General features: G+C 31.0%; 2 pseudogenes; both read left to right on the forward strand.

The window, feature by feature from the left end:
* Window positions 1-710, forward strand: part of LOC107006968 — a 9,981-nt pseudogene extending 9,271 nt beyond the window's left edge.
* Window positions 711-2,631: 1,921 nt separating this feature from the next.
* Window positions 2,632-18,496, forward strand: part of LOC107006284 — a 35,046-nt pseudogene continuing 19,181 nt past the window's right edge.

Consider the following 18,496-nt stretch of genomic DNA (forward strand, 5'->3'; position numbering starts at 1 on the left):
TTTTTATTAATGAGTTTAAGTCTTCCGCATTACTTTCTGTTGATAATAAATTGAAATGTTAGGGTTTAGATTGGTTGGTTCGCTCACATAGGAGGGTAAGTGTGGGTGCCAGTCGCGGCTCGGTTTTGGGTCGTGACACAGAGGTACCCTTAGTGCCTAGAAAGGAATACAAGGTGCCTTCTTTGCCAAAGAATGACTACTACAAGAATACATTAGAAGATAAGTATACTAAGGTGCCAACTATCCCAGAGGTACCCTCAATGCCTAAACATGAATACAAGGTGCCTTCTTTGCCAAAGAATGACTATAACAAGAAGTCATCAGCTCCAGAAGATAACTACAAGAAGGTGTAACCATTTCCAGAGGTACCCTCAGTGCCTAAACAGGAAACTAAGGTGCCTTCTTTGCCTAATAATGGCTACTACAAGGAGCCATCAGTTTCAGAAGATAACTATAAGAAGGTGCCAACAGTTTCAACAGATAATAACTACAAGGTACCCAAAATACCTAAACAAGAATACAAGATGCCTTCTTTGCCAAATAATGACTACAAGACACCATCAATTCCAGAAGATAACTACAAGAAGATAACAATTGTTTCAGAAATACCCTCAGTTCCTAAACAAGAATACAAAGTACCGTCTTTTCCAAAAACTGACTACTTCAAGAAACCATCACCTTCTCTATCACCGCCACCTCCATATTACTAAATTTTCATCTCGCATGTTGAACGTGTTCCAGTGGAGTCCTTCTCCAACTCAACATATATAACCCATAGAATTCTCCTCCTATTATGAGTCCAAAGGCATGATATCAATGCCTTTTCTTTTCTTTCCTACTTCGAGTTGCAATTGTTTTTTTCATTTAAATTCTATCTTGAATGTATCTAGAGATATATGTCTATTAACACAAGTTCTTTTTTTAAGTTTTATCGAAAGTTTGTATCTATAGATTCACCTATTCTTCCAGCAATTGTCGATTAATTTCTAATAAATTTAATAGCAAATAACAACCATCAAAGAGGATTTGGTGATTCCAATACCAAGAGTACAGTGGCCGGCATTTCATGTTACCAAAACAACAAGCAAAATAAAGAAAGAAAATTACAATTTTTATAACTTCATTGAGTTACATCATACTGTATAAAATTAGGAAAAATAACCTAAATACGCAACTTATTTTATCATATTCTCTAAAATTTTCTATCATTTTATTACAAAAATTTATACTCTCTTATTCTAGGATCATCACTTCATATGCAATATATCAATCGGATACATCACTTTAGCGATATATCGGGACATTGAGTGATGTATCTGAAATAGAGATGCGATATGTCGGGACATTGAGGAATGTATCTAAAATCGATGTATCAAGACGTTTTGAGTTGTATCCAGGTTCCACCAAATTTTTAACATATTTTTGCAATTTAAAAAACAATAGGAATATGATGTAACTAACTTTTAATACTATAAGATTTGTTTCAAATTTCCATTAAAATGCCCTTCCTTTTAAACTTTTTGAGCTCATTTGATTTATTACATCACTGTCAGCTGTAAATCATTTCGATCTGATAACAAATTAAGAAAAATATTTTAGCTATGGAGTATATTTCTACTTCAAATATAAAAACATTTAACCGTGATTAACAGATGAATTTAATTAGCCCTGATTAATGTGAATTTACTAGTAGTTTAAATGAATTTTGCCATGGTTTGTCTAAGTACCATATAGTAAAGCGAAAATAAGATTAAATAAATGATATTTGAATAATATCTTGCAATATATTATCTTACTTGGTGATACAAAGTTTATATAATGGTGAGAATATTAAGTCGTGCTCAAAGAATTAAAAGTAAATATAAAAAATGGACAAATATTTATTAGGTCGATCGACAACTGCATATTTCAAACTTAAATAAAATTATTTGATAAAATATTCAATGTACCAACAAAAGGGAACAAGAACAACATTCTTGGAGGTCAAAAAAAGATTTGGAGTTAATTTTTGGGATAATGCACAAGTACCCCATTAACCTATGCCCGAATCTTAGAGACAAACTTATACTATATTAAGGTTCTATTACCCCCTAACTTATTTTATAAGTAATTTTTTACCTCTTTTCGGCCTACGTGGCACTATCTTGAAAAAAAAAGTCAACCAGCATTGGGCCCACAAGATAGTGCCACGTAGGCCAAAAAGGGATAGAAAATTATTAATAAAATAAGTTGAGGGGATAATAGAACCTTAGTACAGTATAAGTGTGTCTCTGAGATCTCGAGCATAGATTGAGGGTACTTATGCATTATCTCTTAATTTTTAAAAAATAGATAAGTCAAACAATTATTAGGTGTATGAATTAATTTTCATGGCTTTCTTTTATCTCAAGACCTAATTATTGGAATAAAATTAACCAAAAAAAATGGGAAAATCTTTTATATGTTTGGACTATTTGATAAGCATTCAAACTCCTAAAATTCAAATATTTTCGATGGGTAGCCAAATGAAGAAGCGAATGGCTCAATTTGCTTGTTTTTTTGATATTTTTCTTGATTGCCACTTCTACAGTGGCATACTCCCCATATTCTTATGAATCAATAGATAAAACATACAATAAAGTACCAATCACAATGGCCAAAAGTGAAAAATTGGATAATGCACAAGTACTCCTCAATCTATGCCAGAATTTCAGAGACACACTTATCTTATACTAAGGTCCTATTACCCCTGAACTTATTTTATTAATAATTTCTACCTCTTTTAGGCCTACGTGACACTATCTTGTGGGCCCAATGCTGGTTGACTTTTTTTCAAGCTAGTGCTACGTAGTCCGAAAAGGGGTAGAGAATTACTTATAAAATATGTTCTGGGGGTAATATGACCTTAGTATAGTATAAGTGTGTCTTTGGAATTTCGGGCATAGGTTGAGGGAGTACTTGTGCATTTTTTGAAAAATTCGATGTATCCTCAGTGTCAAAGAATAATTTTACGATAAGAAGTCATCAATTTCAGAAGAAAACTACAAGAATGTACCCTTAGTTCTTGAACAGGAATACAAGGTGCCCTCAGTGACTAAACAGGAACATAATGTGCCATATTTGTCAAATAATGATTATTACAAAAACTCATTAGTTTCAGAAGATAACTACAAAAAGGTACCCTCAGTGTCTAAACATGAATACAAGGTGCCTACTTTTCCAAAGAATGACAACAAAAAGAAGCCATCAGTTCTAGAAGATGGCTATAAGAAGGATCTATGAGTTTCAAAAGATAACGATTACAAGGTACCCACAATGCCTAAAGAAGAATACAAGGTGTCTTCTTTACTAAAGAATGACTGCTATCAGAAGCCATCAGTTTCAGAAGATAACTACAAGAAGGTGTCATCTGGAATGTTTCAGATGTACGCTCAGTACTTAAACAAAATACAAGGTGTCTTCTTTATAAAAAAATAACTACTACAAGAAGCCATCACTTATAGAAGATAACTCCAAGAAGGTGTCATCTGTTCCAGAGGTACCCTTCGTCCCTAAAAAGGAATACAAGATGTCTTCTTTGTCAAAGAATGACTACTATAAAAAATCATTAGTTCTAAAATATAACTACAAGAAGGTGTCATTTGTTCCATATGTAGCCTCAGTACCTAAAAAGGAATATACGGTGCCATCTTTGCTAAAGAATGACTATTACAAGAAATAATCAGTTCTAAAGATAACTTCAAGTCTGTTTTAAAGGTACCTTTAGTGCCTAAACTAGAATACAAGGTGCATTCTTTTTCAAAAATTAACTACTTCACCAAGACATCACCTTATCCATCACCACTGTCATACCCTTTTTTCGCGTGAAAGGCGGAAGGGTCTTTCCAATTTAAGTAACGGTATTGATTTAGGGATTATTTAATTTTTTAAGAGTTGCCACTTGGAATTGAGTTGTGGTGTTTCAAGTCACCTTTTTGTTTAATCCCTAATAAAAAGGAAATGACTCTTTAGTTTTGGTCTGCGAACTAGAAATTCAGGTCAGATATTCTGTTGACCGATGGGAAGGTACTATGCATCCCTCGAGTTCCGTGGTTCTGACAAAGTCACTTTTATGTACTTATACTAAAATTCTAATTATTATTAGATTATATTATTATATGCCATGATTTGCTCTTATTTATATATTTTAATTGTTGAAATTTTATCAATCTCAAATTGGATGCATAACTATATTTTCGATTTTTGACATATAAACAGCTTAAGAGCATAACTACTTTCTTCTCTCGAGTGTGTTATCTAATATTCTATGTATCACATCTTGACTTTAATTAGATAAAATATTTGTCAAAATAACCAAGGTGTATAACTGTCACGACCCAAAAATGGGTGTGATGGCACTCGTCTTATCCCACCAAGACAAGTCAGCCTAAAACCAAATATCTAACAAAGTGCGGAAGTAAATGACAATCCAACAACAATTCCTATTATGAAACCAAGTCATATTAATCCAATCCCCAAAATCAGGTTGTCACGTGCACAAGCCTCTAATGTAAATATTAGAATTGAAATAAAATAGAAGTCTAAATGAAGTTGTCTTTCAAGTAAAAACAAAGTCATAAACTGGAGTAGGAAAGTTCGCTGAGATGACAAGCAGCTACCTCACAATCCTCCACAAGATGCCTCGGAAACGAAAAGAATGACAGGTATCACGAAGATCCAGGCTCGTATCCTACAAAAATTTGTAGAAGCAAGGGGTGAGTACCAAACCACGCGGTACCCAACAAGCAAACCTCTAAACACAAGTTAAGTGAACAAAATACGGGCACTTCTTACACCATATCTAAACCTCCACGCTACAGTCTAATAGTTTACAGTTTACCAAACACACAACTCAATAACCACACTCTATCAGTTTACACATTCTCAATAACAACTCAATATTCAACAGTCACAAGCTTCACAGAGAAACACTCACAAGATCAACAAAACACATGTTCAAGTTCATCAATAATAAAATGTGTAATGCCATGAGATGCAATGTCAAGTATAGTGATGCATGTCTTCCCTAACGATACACACCCGCTGTCTCTCAGTCCGGGACCCATGGGGGACATATCTGTCCATGCATCTGTCGCGGCGCACGACACGACCCTCGATAATAGTAACCTTCGCGGCGCGCGATACGTCCCTCGAAATATGATATCCATCGCGGCGCGCGATACGACCCTCGAAATGGTACATCCTCTTACCACAACCATGTCTCAAGTACAATGCAAATTACATGCTCAAATGAAAAATGAGGAGATAACCATTTTGATACCAAAGCTCAATTTACAACAAGGAATACAACACCAACAAATAAGAAACAAGTCTCCAAATCATTCTCAACATCACACAAGAAAATACACGAATTTCATACGCTTAACAAGGGTTTAGAAATCCACTTGCCTTAGCCAATCGAATACTCACTCTATGTCTTGAGTCTTTCCTTTCCGTTGAGCTTCCAAATCGATGCAACCTATTCAAGTATATATTCACAATGAGGTTTCGGAACTAACAACACCCACATTATTATGTGTATAACCTTGACCTAAAAATTCACCCGACTTTATAATCAAGTTCTTAATTATTGACGTTAATTAATATTTTAAGTATCATATTCAAATGGTATTTATATGATACTATAAATCTAATATTTAATTACCTACCCCATGTACCAAAACTTAACTCAGAATGTGATGATAATAATAATTTTAATCCAAATTACCGATTACTCACGGAAGGAGCACAACCTCCGTTCCCAACAGTTCACTCATACCCCTTGAATACACTTTTCCAAATACTTATTTTCCATACACACATGTACAACAACCATTACACATTGAAATACTAAAAAAAAAACTCAACTAATTACAATTATTTTTATCAGGGTTCCACACAAAAAATTAATAACCTAAGAATATATAATAATATCAATAGCCACAACACTGTTTTCTTTTCTTTGTATCATAATGTCCCAAACCCCCAGAAAGATGCACAGCATCATAAATCACCCCTGTAACAACACTTTATAAGCACTATCACTATACTAATTATATATAATAATAATAATAAAATAATGGTGCTTCCAGTAGTCCCAAAATCCCACGAATGACACACTAAATCAGAATAAAATATTAACTACTCCGCTAAACCAAATTCTCAATTCATACAAAAATTCCATTTGACATAGAGTCAATATGACAAAACAATTGCGATAAATTGTTGTATTAATTGTTACCTGGAGATCGAATTCCTTTCCCTTTCCTCTCTCGTGCGTCGCTCAGGTAAGGTTTCTGCCTTTCCTTCTTTTCTAAATTAATTATTTATTAAACTGATCAAAACCACTGACTTATTATTATTATTTTTTTTTTTTATACATGACCCTAATAGTATAAAATGTTAAATAACTGATCACTTTAGCCCACTAACAATCTATTAATTTTATTATCTACAATTACTCATAAATAAATTAACTCAAGTTATACGAATAATTTAAATTTTCCAAAAATAACCTCACGGGTCATTACAATAACCACATCTTAAATTTTTTTAAATGTTTAAAAAAAATGTGTAGCCACATTCTTAATTAAAACAATTTTCTTTTTAATAAATTAATAAAATAGTTTGGCCAAGGTGTGTAACCGCATCCTTGAATTTAACCAAGATGCGTAACCGCATTTTTAAATTTCTTAAGTATCTCAAAAAGATGTGAAACCACATTCTTGATTGAGATGAAATTTCTTAATGATCCTACATTTTTGGTCTAACTTTAAAAGGAAAGATTTATTCCATCTAAATAAAACCAAATAAAATAAAATAAATAAATGTTGAGGATACAATATATAATTTTGATATCATTTCTATATCCTTATATTTTTATTTTATATTTGTATTATTCTTAAAGTTAACGGTAAACTAAGAAAATATTTTTTCAATTTAACAAAATATTAATGAATTACAAAAATAATTCTCATTTATTTTATAAAAATAAAAATGACAATAATTCCTTTGAGCCTAAAAATCTACTTTATTATTATTGACATATAAATCAAGTTAGTAACAAAGGAATAAAAATAAACAAGGAAACTAATTACCAATTATGATTATATTTACTCATTAATTAAACATAAAGCTTAAGCAAATATTCTTTTAAATTTAATCATTAACCAAACAAACTATAAGAAAACATATCAAATAGTTACATCAAATTCTATAAATAAATTATGAGTGGGGTAAAGTTGAATACAGCAAAACGTTGCTCGAACCTCGATTAGAACACCCATCAAGTTTTTGTAGGTGATCTGTGATGGTATATGTATTTGTGTTGATATGAAAACAATGAATAAAAAAGAAAAGATGTGAATGTATGATTATTATTGAAAGAAGAATAAAATAAAAAAGCGGAACATGCATAAGTACTCCGTCAACCTATGTCCGAAATCTAGAGACACACTTATATTATACTAAGGTCCTATTACCCTCTGAACTTATTTTATAAATAATTTCTACCCCTTTTCGGCCTACGTGGCACTAGATTGTAAAAAAATGTCAACAAGCGTTTGGGCCACAAGATAGCGTCATGTAGGCCGATAAGGGGTAGAAAATTATTTATAAAATAAGTTTAGGAAATAATAGAACCTTATTATAGTATAAATGTGTCTATGAAATTTGAGTATAGATGGGCTACTTGTGCATTTTTCTATAAAAAAAAGGAAACTTTTGGTTTTAGAGCGATTTTGTAGTGTGTGTTTTTTCCTGTGCGTGTGTGTATTGGATGATTTTTTCCCTTTTTCTTTTTCGTGTGAGCGTGTATTTTGCCTTCTTCTTTTTTCTTTTTTCTTTTTTTTTGATTTTTTTTTGTCTTTTCTTATTATTATTCCCCTTTGTTTCTGTCTTTTCTTTTTTTTGTAGTCGTGTGTGTTTTATAGTGTAGTTTGTATAGGGTGAATTGTGAGGGTGAGTAGAGTGTTGTAGTGTGGGAAGTGGGTCTGAAAATGGGGTGAGGGTAGATGTAGTGGGGTAGTGTATAGGTATATATAAATACAATTATTAATTAATTATTTCAAATTAATATAAATTTTAAAAAAGTTAAATAGTAAATTAAAAAATAATTAAGAAACACTAGTTTATTTATTAAATATACACTAAAAGAAAACATATATTTTTGAATATTTTCTTCTTTTTTGAATAAAATTGAAAACATCACTTACTTAAAACATGTCTCTATTTTTGTGGTATTCAAATATTTTTATACTAAACTTACTAACATATAATAAAATCATAATATTTAATTTAAACGTAAAAGAAATATTTAACCACTAAAATTTGTTTTAAACATCAAGTTCGATAAAAAATTATGTGTCTACAAGCACCAACTCCATATTATTAAATTTTCATCTTTCACATCTTCAACATGTTATGGAAATCCTTTTTCAGGTCAACATATATAATTAAAATTGTTCTCATATTATGAGTTCAACGCAATCGTAATCTCTATTTGTTGTTCCTTTTTTTGTGTTTTTGCAACGACTTGCTCCCATTGTTATAAAAGAGTCAACGGAAAATTTGAGGCTGGAAAACTTTTTGGTAGTAACTTGAAAATTCCTAGTTTAGTGCAGATTTTGACGAAATTTGAGTTAGTGAGGTCTAGGAAAATTTGTTATTGAATGAGAGACCTAATTATGAACTTTATCACACGAATATATAGTTAACACGTTAAGGAACTCGTATGACCTTACAAATTCAAATTCGGGCGAGTAGAACTACTCAAACTGACCTTAGCATCATCGAGTTGTTTTTGAATGTCATGAATTGAAGTTGGTGTTGTGAAATGGAGGTTTGAAACTCTAATTCTGAAATTTCGTCTCCGCATAAGCAGCCACGACGGGATTTATGCCCCAGCCTTGGCCGGTGTGGCAGGACGGGGTCAGCCAGAGCGGGCCAGTCGCGACATAAGTCGGGACAAAACCCCCAAAATGTTATTATTCTGCAATTTTCGTTCTTGAGAGCTAAGAGAAGAACCAGGGAACGTTCTTGATGATTTCCATATCTTCTAGCACTAAAGGTAAGGATTTTAGTCTCCGAATTCATTTTTCACCATAGAACTGGGACTCTTGGTTATTACTATTGGATGAGGGTTTTTGGACTTAAATTGATGGTGGGAAGAAGTCGTATTTGCACCTTAGGATCATGAGTTTGGTCTTGGGTTATTAGGTTTGTTATAATCTGACTAAATTAGACTTTAATAATTGATCCTTGCGTTATATTATTTGTGTGTAGACCTAGAACAAGCGAAAAGAATCCTGAAAAAGAAAAATCAAGTTTCTTAGGAGGATTTATGCTTGGGTTTGAGGTAGGTGTTGCATGATATATGTTGGTGATTAATTCATTGTGATGCATGTATATACGTGAATAAAGCATTGTGATCAAACCCAATGAAATGAGAACGAATGATTAAATGTATGATGTGATTGTATGATTTTGAGAATGTACATATGAGTGTAATTGTGAATGTGGTTGTGTTGAATGGATCGGGTGTCACGTTCCGACACACTAATTTGGATTGGGTGCCGCGTTTCGACGTATATATGGGATCGAGTTCCACATCCAGCACACTAATTTGGTTTGAATACCACGTTCCGGTATACTAACAGTTTGAGTATGAATTTCATGAGAGGACCATTAAATTGTCATAACTACTTGTTGAAGGGAATGTGGAATTGTAAGTTGTTCACAATTGATAATCGGAATACGTGTTTACATTATGTGCATGTCATATTTACCTTGTGGTGATTATAGGTGTATGTTGTGCTTACTGGAATAGTCGTGTGATCATAGCAGTACATTGTGGTTGTATATCGATACTGCACTTACTCTTTCTTTGTTGAGTACATGACATCTTTAGGCGGCTACTGATAGACCTCAGTTAGGAGAGTAGTAATCGATATTGGATTCCAAGGGTGTGCCAGCTCTCTCAGGCTTCCATGAAGTTCCTCATTTTGTTTATTCGATTTGTTTCAAACTCAGACTTTCTAATTAGACTTACTCGTATGTTTAGTTTGAGTTGTACTCAATTTCCTTAGACATGTTGAACTTTAGATGTTTTAGTACATTACTTTCATATTCTAGGGCTATTATTCGCAATGTTTTAGTAAGGAGTGGTTAGACTTTTGGATATATGAAACTCCACTTTAATTTCGCATTTAAATCTGTTTTTGTATATTTAAATGTTTAGTTCTTGGGTTAGATGATTAGTATTAATGGTTTTTCCATCGGAGGGTTAGTGTGGGTGTCAATCTCGACGGTCTGAATCGCGACACTTTCCTACCTTAGCTTGGGTTGCAATTGTCTAGACCGGAAAAGGGTAGATAATCATTTATAAAATAAGTTCGGGGCAGAGGGGGAGGGGGGAGAGTGATAGAACCTTAGTATAGTTAAGTGTGTCCCTGAGAATTCGGTAGTCGACTATTTGGTTTTAATGGTCTATGTTTAATTTTATATATTCTGACTACGATAAAAATCAGCAAAGTCCGCCGACATTCAATATACTGACTACTCAAAAATAGTCTGTTATTCACTCAAAAAAATTTATTTTCCAATTATATTCTGAGTATTATAGAAATAGGGTGACAGTGAAATTTTGATAAAGATAATAATGTGTATTCAATAGTTGTTTGGGTGCATTTAGTGGTGAGCCGGCCCGCAGATTGAATATTCATATGTCCAGGTCATGTTACACTGAGAAATCATTTAGCTCACCCACGAATGCAGCCCTATTTTAAAAAAATAATAACTTATATATATGTTGTTTATTTACAATAAAATTAATTATATGTATTATTAGTGCTATGATTTCTACTAAAGATATTGCATATGACATGAATAAAAATTTGATTTTTGTAAAAAATAATTTGATGAAAATATGGATAACGAAATCACTAACTCCATTGAAGAATACTTAGAGTTGATTAATTTATATATATCGAGTAAATCAAACTATTTTTTCACTTCAAAATAGACTTGAACCAATTGAGCATATAAAAATATTTTTGATTTCTTATTTAGTGGTAAAATATTGAAATTACTAGATGGTGATTTTCTTTTTTCAAATATTGTCTTAACATTGAACTTTTTTTTTGACACATAATAGTTATTCTGATATTCATGGTTTAGATTTATTTTTTGAATGAAAAGCGTTAAAAAGAGAAATAATACAAGTAGAAGATAATGATGTAATGATAATACTCAATCAAATAAAAAGACTTGATTCTTTTTCAAGTACACATATTATTTATTGGATAATGTTAACAGTTCCTATAACCGTTGCCTCAATCATTTTGTTTTTCGAAATTAAAATTGATTAGATCTTCTTAAAGATCAACAGTGTTTTAGAGATAGATTGAATGAATTAGTTATATTATCATTTGAAAAGTAATTATTAAAACAAATTGATTATAAAACAGTATTTAATGACTTTGTATATAAAATAGCTAGAAAAATAGATTTTAAATAAAAGTGCATATGATGAAAAATGATAAATTAGAGCCCCTCTCCTAAGTTTCGCTTTAGGCCCCCAATGTGTTGAGTCTTCCCTACTTTTAAGTCATTTTTTTTATCTTGAAAGGTTAAAAATAACTTAAAATAAGTTTAAAATAACTTGAAAAAAAAAGTAAAAGTATGTTACACCTGCTTTTTGTTTTTTCACTAAAAAGTTATTTTAGGTTTTTTTTTTTTTTTACTAAAAACTATTTTTTAGATTAATCTAACGAGCTCTAAAACATCAAATACGAAACAACAATATGTATCAAAGGAACAAGAGAAGACACAAATAAGTTAAATTTCCCGTTGTCAAAATCAGGAGGAAGGTTAGAGACTTTCCAATTTCCAATTTCCAATTTCAATTTGGGGTCATATTTATTTTAGGGCCTGCTTGCAGATTATTGGATAGTAATTATCCGCCTAATAATTATACTATCTAGTAATTATCAGTCTAATAACTGTACAATTTAGTAATTACACCCACTTGCTTATGTGGCGCAATACAATTGCAATGTAATTATAAGAGTGTGTTTGGTTTCACCTTAAGTGCAATCATAAGGTTATATTAATAGTAAAAGTTAATGATCGAAAATTTAAATAATTATTAGACAAATAAAGGTCTTTAAAAATGATATTAATTTANTACCCCCCTGAACATATTTTATAAATAATTTTCTACCCTTTTTTAGCCTACGTGGCACTAGTTTGAAAAAAAAAATCAACCATCATTGGGCCCACAAGATAGTGCCACGTAGGCTAAAAAGGGGTAAAAAATTATTAATAAAATAAGTTCAGGGGGGTAATAGGACCTTAGTATAGCATAAGTGTGTCTCTGAGATTTCGGGCATAGGTTGAGGGGGTACTTGGGCATCATCCCAAAACTAAAAGCATAAGAAAAAATAATTTATATCAAGGCTAACCTAAAAATTATGACTTGTAATGTGAAATCTCAATTCATATTGCTAAAATAAATTAAACAAAAAATATAACATAAATTTGAAATTCAAAAAAGTTAAACACAATAAACTTAAGTCAAATTCCAATATAACATATATAAATATGATATATTTTTATAGGAAAAAGAGAAAAATTTAAGTTTATAATCTTATTCAACAATGAATTCTAGCTTCAAAAAATTAGAAAACGAACAAAATTATGCTAATAAAAATAAATAAATAAATAATATGAAAAATTGAATAGAATACAACGAAAAAATAAAGATTGAGAGTGAAAAGAAAATGAAAAATAAATAACAAAAATAATTTTTCTAAAAAAATAGCAATAAAAAAAATAAAAATGAGAATTAAAAATATAAATAAAAGGAAGAAATTATTTTTAAAAAGTTTCATATAATTATATGGTGTAACTACACCTGATTCCTAACCCTCACTTAGGAATTGAGGAATGTAATTACTACCCTTCAATTACACTCAGTTTCTCCCTTGTCAAGTAATTACTTGGTCTACCAAACATGTCAAAGGTGTAATTAGAATCAATTACATATGGCTTTTCAAACAAGTCTTTAATAAGTGTCTGTTTAGAAAATCACATTGGTAATTGAATTTGATATGATTGAATGTACTTAAATTGTCTGACATTTTTGGTTGATCATAATTACTTGGCCAACATGTAACTTTGTATAATTGACAACCGGTAATTACAATCTTCAATTCATAGGGGGGGATTGTGAATTGTAGTTAAAATACATAATGTAATTATAAACTGATTACTTTTTAATTTCTTCTTTTTATTCATGTTTTATTTTTTGTTTAATTTATTTTTTATTTTTATCATTAATGTTTTCTAAAATATATATATTTTTTTAATTTATGTTATTTATATTTCATTTCCTTCTCATTGTCAACCTTTACATCATGTGATTTCATGCAATTTTCGCACTATCTATTTTTTTAGTGATATAATTTTGTTAGTATTCTAATTTTTAATTTAAAGCATGATTTATTATGAAATAAGGTTATGGTCTTATGGGCTTATGTTTTTTTTCTTTTAAATCATACTTGTGTATGTTTATGTTGATATTTGACATAAGAATATTATGTTAAATTTTTTATTTTGAATTTGGAACTTATATTATAGTTTAAATTTTATTTGTTTTAGGAGTATTAACTCGTTATTTTTGTCACGGCCCAAAACGAATCGTAAGTGACACCTACACTAAACCCCCTAGGTGGGAGAACCAACGAATTTAACCCCAACTTACAAACTATAATCATAATACGGAAGCTCAAAATTACTAGATTTCTTTTCCCAAAACTTGAAAGTCATCACAACAAGTACATCTAATCTCCAATTACTAAGTCTAAGAGTATCAAAGACACCAAAATAAATGAAATAAAGTAATTCGTGTCCAAAAACTAAGGACATCAGGTAATGACTGAGAGAATCCAACCCAAGCTCGAATGAATAACTCATCCTTAAGCATGATATGCCGAGACTGTCTAAAGCTGAAGGCGAGTCAAAGTCACTGGTACACCCACTGCACTCCATAAAAGGAAAACGGAAACACAAGTAGGGCTCAGTACGAGGCAACATGTACTGAGTAGGTATCATCGGTCAACCCAAAATAGAAACTAATACAATGAATAATAGTATGAACTCAACTACAACTTTTAACAGGTGATAAGAAACAAAAATAAATGAACAAGTGTCAACAACACTAAAGTAGTATGTAATAAGTCAACAATATCAAGATCATTCATGAGGACTCATGCCTCCAACCAAACCATTTGGGGAATTGAGTTCTTTGAGATTGAGTACATTCCGTTAATTCAATATCTTTTTTCTTTAATGTTACTGTGTCAGAACGTGACACTCCGATCCAACAATACCGTGTCGAAACGTGACACACAGATCCAAGAATATCGTGTCGGAATGTGACACTCTGATTCAATTATACTGTGCCGAAACGTGACACTCTTATCCAAGAATACTGTGTCGGAACGTGACACTTCGATTCAAGAATACCGTGTCGGAACGTGACACTTCAATTCAAGAATACCGTGTCGGAACGTGACACTCCGATCCAAAAATACCGTTAATTTATCCTTTATTATCACCACTTTCAATTCATTGTTATATTATTTCATCAAGCCTTCTTCATTCAAGGCATCACTTCGAGAGGGTTCAAGAATATAAATTCTACGGTCTTAGGATTTTAGACCAATCACAAAACACACGAGCAAGCCACACAACCACAAAATCAAGTACAAAGAAAACTTCATAATATCATTTAATACATATCAATCACTATTAAGAGTTTACTATCAAATAGCATAAACCATAACCTACCTCCACCAAAGAATCGAAGTCAAGCAAATTACTTTTTCAATACTTTTCCTTTCCTCAGTGCCTTTGAACCTTTCTAATCTATCAAGTATATATGCATAGTTTGTAAGTTAACGAGTCTATAAACACCCATGTTATTCTATGTCTAGCCTAGACCCAAAAACTCACCTAATTTTACAATCCACTTCCTAAAGTTCAAATCTAAGGTAAATCTTAACTCCTCTAATTAGCATAACTTTAATAAAATTTAACTAATTCAATACACCTAATATTTTATTACCTATCTCAATATATATAAATTTTAAGTTATAATATGATAAAAAAAATTATAAAGTTTAGAAATTAAAGTCACTGGTTAGGAAACTAGTGACAACCAACACCTCAACCATATAAGTGTATATTCTAATTCTTAACATCAAAAATCAATAAAATGCCTCAATCATTTGGTAATCATTATCAATGATTGCAGGCACCATGTTGGCAGCAGTAATATATATTTTAATATATATAAATATTTTTAGACCATCAAAACAATTTAGAAACCCATTTAACATTATAAGAAAAACAAATTGTGAACTAATGACTTTCAAAGCTAAAAAGAATTATAAAATATGCACGATCCATAATTCTCCAATTCCCTGCCTATGATAATGAAGACTTTACAGAATAAGAAAATTAAACTACAGATCAAATTTTCAATTTTTCCATTAAGCATACCACCTTAGTGATTTAGAAATCATTAATCATTATCTACTATGATTAACTAACTATTGATTTAATATCCATTAGTAAACCACTATTAATTGCCAAATCCAAAAACACATACCGATTTGGTACCTGGGGTTGCTGCCTTCGATGTGCGGCTTCCTCTTTCTCTTCTTTTTATTTTTATTTTATTTCCTATGGATTATTTACTAACCTAAATATTAAAAGGATTAAATATAAAAGTGATGAAAGTGATCCACTACTAATCTTAATTATTTAAATTACCCCATACTTGTATAATTATGGTTAAGAATAGTCTGAAATACCTATTTAGAATCTATAGAAAGTCTTCTATGCAATGAAAAACTCTAGTAGTCAAAACGACCAAATTGATCGTTACAGTTTTGCATTGCAAGTTATTTTTATAAGTTATGCTTGATAGATTATATTTTTATTAAATATTTTATAATTTTATGATGTTATATTTATAGTATTACTTTTTTTGTCAAACACGTATTCATGATGTTCATAGAAATTTTATACTTTTAATTTTATAATTAATTTAATTAAAAAATATTTATTTAAAAAAATAAATCAATTTTTTTATAATATTTATTAAGAAATATTTTTTTTTGAGATATCCATAAACCCAACCATTCTTAAATTGACTCATTGTGTGTGCCGTTATTTATTGGCTCGAAGAAAAGTTTCATTTACAACACATGCATTGGTACATTAATATATATTCCCATTCTTTTTCAACACTTCTTTTATTTCCATATTAATACTTTTAGAAAGAGGATGAGGAGTATATATAAAAGGGGAAACATAGAAGATGTCTGGAGAATTGGGTCCAGAGACAATTAAGCTTTTATTCAAATTTTGAATATATTTGGAATAAAAAAAAGCTAGAACAGACAATATATTTCTTATATATTTATAATTTCAATAAAAGATGTCTCTGAACACAACTTTTTTTCTATTTGTTTTTTCTCATTATATATAAACTTCTTCTCCCGTCTTTAAAATGATGATAATGAAAGCGACAAAAACATCGGGACAAAATGGGCAATATGATATGTTGATGTAGCTTGGCATTTGCGGTGAAAGAACTTTTCTTTGAGCCAAGGTATAATAGATAATACAAGGAGTCACTTCAAGGAAGACTTGGTTAAATGAAGCCCCCGAAAGAAAAGTTGTTGGGATAATTTTTTTAATTTTTCATAGCAAAGAAGGATTTTACTACAACTAATCAAGTCCAAACAACAGCTACAACAAATATTAGTAGACATTAGACGCTGATTCAAAAAAAATGTTCATCAATTTCTTCCATCTCAACTTTGTAGGGCAGATTTCAACCATGACCCCTATAAATGATTCGAGGCTTTGTGATATAAATATTCTAGCTTGACTCAAGGCTAATTTTACTGAAGTTGAGGAAAATGTCAATTTGAGTCTTCTTGATAGGAAAAATTATTTCTTCATCATTGATAAATCTCGAGCCTAGATAAAGTCTTCATATAACAAATCCTCAAATGATGCCTAGGGGCTATGATAAACATTTGTTAGAAAAAATGGGAGACCGACAATTGATGAACATTTATTCAATCAACATTTGATGTTGTTGCGGAAAAAACTATTGTTGATGTTGCTGGGAACTGCTGAGTTAATAGTAGAATTGTAGAAACCTATTGCTATTGTTGACTTGAAAGTAACAAAAACAACTTTTCTTTGTGTTTTTTTATAAAAAAAAAATTCTTGAACTCACTCCTAGTATGTGTTGCTATTCATTGGGTTAACCAAAATATTATTTGATAACGTATGTATTGGTAAATCAACATACTATGCTTTCTTTTTTTTCCCCAACATTTTAATTTGTTGGTTCAATGTTCATCGTCTTATAGAGAGAATGAGGATTGAGGGGTAGAACAAAGAGAGAGAAAAATAAAAGAGGCAAGGGGCATTCAAAGTGGAGACATGTTAACTTTTATTTATGATTTTAGATATATAAAAATTATGATGACTATTTTACATATTTTTTATTTTTCACTAGTACAATTATTTTATTTCTCAAAAAGAAAAGAAAAGGAAATGAGTAGATCAATAACTTATCTGAACGTACTAAATTTTAATCATTATTTTAATATTTAATTTGAAAAAATATTCCTAAACTTAGTGTGATTTATTCAGAACCCCCTAAATTAGAAGAAATATTACTTACCTGTCTGACTTTGTGTCACGACCCAAAAATGGACGTGATGGCACTTGTCTTATCCCACCAAGACAAGTCAGCCTAAAACTCAACTTATTACAATAAAATGCGGAAAATTTACTATGACTTACATTATACCCCAAAACCTGGTTGTCACGTGTACAAGCCTCTAAAGTATTACAATTGATTCAAAAGAAAAACTCAAGTCTCAAATGAACTTGTTTCTAGAATAGAACAAGATCATAATTATGGAGAAGAAAGTTTGCTGAGATGGAAACAGCTACCTCACAAATCTCCAAGAAGCTTCGGAAAAGAAGAGAATGACAAGTACAACAAAAATCCAGGCTCATAACCTACAAAAAATTTGTAGTAGCAAGGGGTGAGTACCAAACCACACGGTACTCAGCAAGTAAACCTCTAAACACAAGTTAAGGGGATGATATACGGGTACTCCTACCACCCCCAACCGAACCTCCAACACTACAACCTGCAGAAAAATCAACCCAACCTAACAGCTCACAGCTTACATAGCACGTAGCTCAACAACAACACTTAGACAGATTACATATCCTCAACAACGACACTTGGACAAATTACATATCCTCAATAACAACACTTTGGTAAATTACATATCCTCAACAACAATACTTTGGCAAATTACATATCCTTAACAACAATACCTTGCCAAATTACATATCCTCAACAACACTTTAA

This window comes from Solanum pennellii, chromosome 12 (assembly GCF_001406875.1).
Source record: "Solanum pennellii chromosome 12, SPENNV200".
Taxonomy (NCBI): Eukaryota; Viridiplantae; Streptophyta; class Magnoliopsida; order Solanales; family Solanaceae; genus Solanum; species Solanum pennellii.